Raw genomic sequence first — 6924 nt, forward strand, 5'->3', positions numbered from 1 at the left:
ACAAATTTGCAACTGGAATAATTTCATTCAGAGATATCTAGGATGTGGTATTTTAGTGTTCCCTTTATTTTTTTGAGCAGTGTATTTATTATCTATGTAGCTTTTTTTATATGTGGTTGGTCTTTTTTTCACTTTACTATTTAGTTCATAGTGAAAGCAGTAAAGTGAAAATCAATTAAAAAGAATTAACAAAAATATTTCAAAAAGTTGATATAGTGCCCGACGGCAGGCTTGTGCACAGTAACCTACAGACACTGTCAGATAGAAGACAACCCCCCCCCCCCCACACACACACACACACACACACACACACACACACACACACACACACACACACACACACACCCCCGGGGCACGAGCATATCATTAACACAAAACTGAAAATAAAGATTAAACAAGAACCACAAGACGGATTTCATCACCAGGTGTCATTGTAATCAGTATAACGGCGCCGACCTGACACTGCCTGTAGTCACTGCGCACAATCCCGCTGACAGGGGCACTTTAAAGAACCGAAGCATAAATGCTGCGTTATTTCTGCCGCATTTTTTTTTTTTTATTTTTGCTGATGTGTTAAACAGATTGAGTGGATGTGATTTCCTGATAGCTCCTGGCAGCTGTGCGTTTAATGACGCTGAAAAGATTTGCGTTATTTTGCCGCTTTTTTGTCCTAATTGGGAGACTAAAAAAAAATGCAGGTTTTTATTAGGTGCAGAAACAAAGCTTTTCTGTACTAACAAAAGAACATTAAACATTGCTGCTTAAAATCGGCACCAAAAAGGCATCGAATAAAGGGGAAAACGCAGAAAACAGCTGCAAAAATGCAACAATCAGAGGAAATCACCAGTGTTTGGTGCCGACACCTGGAGACAAAATGCAGCTTTCATTTGTTGCGCTGCTCTGGTAAAATAAATGCCGCGCCGTGATTCATTGCGCTAATAGAATGAAAGTGATTGGTTGTTCTGATATAAAGAAAGCTGTGCTGGGATTGGTCTCTGTGATAAAATTAACGCCTTCCCGTGATTGGTTGTTGTGATAACATGAAAGCTGTACTGTGATTGGTTGTGGTAGTAAAATGAAAGCTGACCTGTCATTGGTTGCTGTGGTAAAATGAAAGCTGTACTGTGATTGGTTTAACATAAAAACTGCACTGTGATTGGTTGCTGTGGTAAAATGAAAGCTGTACTGTGATTGGTTGATGTGAGAAAATGAAATCTGCACTGTGATTGGTTGTGGTGGTAAAATGTAAGTTGCACTGTGATTGGTTGAAGACTGTGCTGTGATTTAGTTTAATCTTTGCAGGATGCTGCCAGACCCCGTAATGTTGGTGTTGGAAAATGTGGTGTCTGTCCCTGTGGGGTGCGCCTCACGCAGTGGTGTGAATGGCGCCCTACGGAAGCCTGCGTGCTCCAACTACCAGGCGACCACTCGTAATGTGGGGGGATGGTATACGGATGCTTTATCAGTATTTTGCACTGTGCTGCCTCTGCATTTGGGGCTGCTGCATCCTGGACCCAGACCTCAGGTAAAGCGGATACATCTGCCCCATTATGTTATGTGTTTACCCAGAAACTGCATCGGGTAATAAATGCCTAATAACGGACACCAATAAATCAGGACTCGGCCCTTTATGAGAAGTGATAAAGACACTTGGAGAATCAGCGCGGAGTGTTAGGTATTTATGTGTCCATATAGCCAGTGAGCCACCTTGCTGACTGTTTCCTCCTACAGCTCCATGGTTTCTGGTCTTGGGGATATAACAGGATGCTGGTGACCTCTAGTGGCAATAAATCAGCACAACAAGATTGTAAAAAAACGCATACTATGTTTTGTACTTACATACATAGTAACATAGTTAGTAAGGCCGAAAAAAGACATTTGTCCATCCAGTTCAGCCTATATTCCATCATAATAAATCCCCAGATCTACGTCCTTCTACAGAACCTAATAATTGTATGATACAATATTGTTCTGCTCCAGGAAGACATCCAGGCCTCTCTTGAACCCCTCGACTGAGTTCGCCATCACCACCTCCTCAGGCAAGCAATTCCAGATTCTCACTGCCCTAACAGTAAAGAATCCTCTTCTATGTTGGTGGAAAAACCTTCTCTCCTCCAGACGCAAAGAATGCCCCCTTGTGCCCGTCACCTTCCTTGGTATAAACAGATCCTCAGCGAGATATTTGTATTGTCCCCTTATATACTTATACATGGTTATTAGATCGCCCCTCAGTCGTCTTTTTTCTAGACTAAATAATCCTAATTTCGCTAATCTATCTGGGTATTGTAGTTCTCCCATCCCCTTTATTAATTTTGTTGCCCTCCTTTGTACTCTCTCTAGTTCCATTATATCCTTCCTGAGCACCGGTGCCCAAAACTGGACACAGTACTCCATGTGCGGTCTAACTAGGGATTTGTACAGAGGCAGTATAATGCTCTCATCATCTACTTGGTGCAGTTATTACACACTGATTTCTGAGCTGAAATCTGCCGCAGTTCTTCACACTTATTCATTTGTTTTTACGTGCATTTTTGATAAGGAAACGCTCCAAAAAAAATCAACAGCACAACTCCAGGCCAGGGTGTTAATCTGTATATTTACGCTCCCCATTGAAATGAATGGGTAAAATCTGAAACAAAAATGTGCACTACTGCAACAAGAGTCGCCATGCTGCAGATCTTTTAAAAAAGCAACAAAATATTATTTCCATGCAGATTCTGTGCACGCACACACAAAGCAGCGCAGCATGTTACTGAGATCACACAGTCCTTCTGCACAGTCCTGTATTTCCACCTTCTGCACCCTCCTGTATTTCCGTCTTCCGTACAGTCCTGTATTTCCGCCTTCCGTACAGTCCTGTATTTCCGCCTTCCGTACAGTCCTGTATTTCCGCCTTCCGTACAGTCCTGTATTTCCGCCTTCCGTACAGTCCTGTATTTCCGCCTTCCGTACAGTCCTGTATTTGCACCTTCCGCACAGTCCTGTATTTGCACCTTCCGTACAGTCCTGTATTTCCGCCTTCCGTACAGTCCTCTATTTCCGCCTTCTGTACAGTCCTGTATTTCTGCCTTCCGCACAGTCCAGTATTTGCACCTTCTGCATAGTCCTGTATTTCTGCCTTCTGCACCCTCCTGTATTTGCACCTTCCGCACAGTCCTGTATTTCCACCTTCCGCACAGTCCTGTATTTCTGCCTTCCGCACAGTCCTGTATTTCCGCCTTCCGTACAGTCCTGTATTTGCACCTTCCGCACAGTCCTGTATTTCCGCCTTCTGTACAGTCCTGTATTTGCACCTTCCGCACAGTCCTGTATTTCCGCCTTCCGTACAGTCCTGTATTTGCACCTTCCGTACAGTCCTGTATTTCCGCCTTCCGTACAGTCCTCTATTTCCGCCTTCTGTACAGTCCTGTATTTCTGCCTTCCACACAGTCCAGTATTTGCACCTTCTGCATAGTCCTGTATTTCTGCCTTCTGCACCCTCCTGTATTTCCACCTTCCACACAGTCCTGTATTTCCGCCTTCTGCACAGTCCTGTATTTCTGCCTTCCGCAGTCCTGTATTTCCGCCTTCCGCACAGTCCTATATTTCCGCCTTCCGTACATGTTGTGAATTCTGTGGCAGAGCTCCCTCCTGTGGTCACAAGGGGTACTTCAGCTGATTCTCTCTGGGAGCTTCCGTTTGTGGAGGAAACTGGTACTGCTGCTTCTGAGTTTCCTTCCTCAGGTGATCTGGTGAGGTCGTTAGGTGCTTCTCTACTTAACCCCACCTAATGCTTTGATTCATGCTTCCTGTCAATGTTCCAGTGTTGGACTTGTGTTTCTCTGGATCATTCCTGTGGCCTGCTGCTCTGCATAGCTAAGTGCTTCTTTGCTATTTGTTGCTATTTTTTCAGTCCAGCTTGTCTATTTGTTTTGCTGGAAGCTCTGGGACGCAAAGGGTGTACCTCCGTGCCGTTAGTTCGGTACGGAGGGTCTTTTTGCCCCTTTGCGTGGTTTTCTTTAGGGTTTTGTGTAGACCGCAAAGTTATCTTTCCCATCCTCGTTCTGTCTAGAATATCGGGCCTCACTTTGCTGAATCTATTTCATCCCTACGTTTGTCTTTTCATCTTACTCACAGTCATTATATGTGGGGGGCTGCCTTTTCCTTTGGGGTATTTCTCTGAGGCAAGGTAGGCTTATTTTTTCTATCTTCAGGCTAGTTAGTTTCTCAGGCTGTGCCGAGTTGCATAGGGAGCGTTAGGCGCAATCCACGGCTGCCTCTAGTTGTGTTTGGAGAGGATCAGGAATTGCGGTCTGCAGAGTTCCCACGTCTCAGAGCTCGTTCTATTATTTTGGGTTATTGTCAGATCACTGTATGTGCTCTGACCTCCATGTCCATTGTGATACTGAATTGCCTTTCATAACACGTACAGTCCTGTATTTCCACCTTCCACACAGTCCTGTATTTCCGCCTTCCGTACAGTCCTGTATTTGCACCTTCCGTACAGTCCTGTATTTCCGCCTTCCGTACAGTCTTGTATTTGCACCTTCCGCACAGTCCTGTATTTCCGCCTTCCGTACAGTCCTGTATTTGCACCTTCCGCACAGTCCTGTATTTCCGCCTTCCGTACAGTCCTGTATTTGCGCCTTCCGTACAGTCCTGTATTTGCACCTTCCGCACAGTCCTGTATTTCCGCCTTCCGTACAGTCCTGTATTTCCGCCTTCCGTACAGTCCTGTATTTGCACCTTCCGCACAGTCCTGTATTTCCGCCTTCCGTACAGTCCTGTATTTGCGCCTTCCGTACAGTCCTGTATTTCCACCTTCCGCACAGTCATGTATTTGCACCTTCCGCACAGTCATGTATTTCTGCCTTCCGCACAGTCCTGTATTTCCGCCTTCCGCACAGTCCTGTATTTGCACCTTCCGCACCTTCCTGTATTTGCACCTTCCGCACAGTCCTGTATTTCCGCCTTCTGTACAGTCCTGTATTTCCACATTCCGCACAGTCATGTATTTGCACCTTCCACACAGTCATGTATTTCTGCCTTCCGCACAGTCCTGTATTTCCACCTTCCGCACAGTCCTGTATTTGCACCTTCCGCACCTTCCTGTATTTCCACCTTCCGCACAGTCCTGTATTTGCACCTTCCTGTATTTGCACCTTCCGCACAGTCCTGTATTTCAGCCTTCTGTACAGTGCTGTATTTGCGCCTTCCGTACAGTCCTGTATTTGCACCTTCCTGTATTTCCACCTTCCGCACAGTCCTGTATTTCCGCCTTCCGTACAGTCCTGTATTTGCACCTTCCGTACAGTCCTGTATTTCCGCCTTCCGTACAGTCCTGTATTTGCACCTTCCGTACAGTCCTGTATTTCCGCCTTCCGTACAGTCCTGTATTTGCACCTTCCGCACCTTCCTGTATTTCCACCTTCCGCACAGTCCTGTATTTCCGCCTTCCGTACAGTCCTGTATTTCCACCTTCCGTACAGTCCTGTATTTCCGCCTTCCGTACAGTCCTGTATTTGCACCTTCTGCACAGTCCTGTGTTTCCGCCTTCTGCACATGTACGTTCACTGGAATCTCCCGCCTTCCCAGTCTCTGTCCGTTTTGCTGTCCGGGTAAATAAATGAGAACCTGTGTGATCTGTGAGTCCCACCATCATTGCCAGGGAGGCGAAACAAAAGCAGATCAAGCCGTTTGCTTTAGCAGCACCAGGGACAATACCGAGACTATGAACACTGGCAGGGAAATGGGACATTTGGCCCGACACCGGCATTCCTACCATTTACAGATGAGGGGCTCCGGTCTGGATCTTTAACATGCTCAGTCAATTATCATTTCTGCTTAGAAAGCGCGGGGGGCACCGCGGCGGCCACATGGGCTCACAGGGGATCGGACTTGGCGCTCTGATGAAAGGCTGTGACATTAAATAACATCACCCAACTCATTACCGAGGAATCCCGGAACATCCATGGTAGAATACACGGCCTCTTACTAATATCTTACTACTAATATCTGACTAATCTCTTACTACTAATATCTTACTACTAATATCTTACTCCGTGTTCCCAACTTTGTAATGACATCTCACTTTTCACATTTTTGTCCTTTCACGGCAGAGAGTCGCTCTGATAAAACCTTACACTTTGCACGGTAAACGTCCCCTTCGAGGTTGTGTCACGTTTGCTCTTGTTTTTCCAGAACACACGATGTAAACAGGGATCCAGTACGGGACACGGCAGCGGACGGGGACAGGACTGCGCTAACGTCCTCTGAAGAATGCAAAGTCATCTCAGTAAAATGTCACTGCCCCGGCGCGGTCTATGCCAGCGGCCAAGCGGAGCCCAAACAGCTGCCGCACTATTAATACCCCCTACACCGCCACAGTCACTGGGCCAAACAGGCAAGAATCTCATGACAATCGTCATGAAAGTTAAAAGTAACGGCGAGTTTAAGAAACTTTGTAACATATCTTATCAAGGAAAACTTGCTTATTTCTCATTTATGAGGCCTTTCTATCCCCCCGCCAACTCCTGAACTCTTCATCCACTCTCAAACCTGATAAAATATGTCTTGCTCAAAGTAAGACGTACTGGCAGATGACGTAAGGGGGGAGCAGGAAGGAGGAGAAGAGTGAGAAAGGGGCAAAGAGACACATAGATTATGCTGCTTCTTTCTAGTGTCTTATCGCACCCCTAAAGCTTGAATCACATCTATACTGCTCAGTTCTGCTGTATAATATTTACTGTTTCAGAGCCTGAATCATATCTACACTGCTCAGTTCTGCTGTATAATATTTATTTTATCAGAGCCTGAATAACATCTACACTGCTCAGTTCTGCTGTATACTTATTGTATCAAAGCTTCAATCACATCTACACTGCTCAGTTCTGCTGTATATTATTGTATCGGAGCCTGAATCAAGTCTACACTGCTCTGTTCTAC

Source organism: Ranitomeya imitator, chromosome 10, assembly GCF_032444005.1.
Source record: "Ranitomeya imitator isolate aRanImi1 chromosome 10, aRanImi1.pri, whole genome shotgun sequence".
Classification (NCBI taxonomy): Eukaryota; Metazoa; Chordata; class Amphibia; order Anura; family Dendrobatidae; genus Ranitomeya; species Ranitomeya imitator.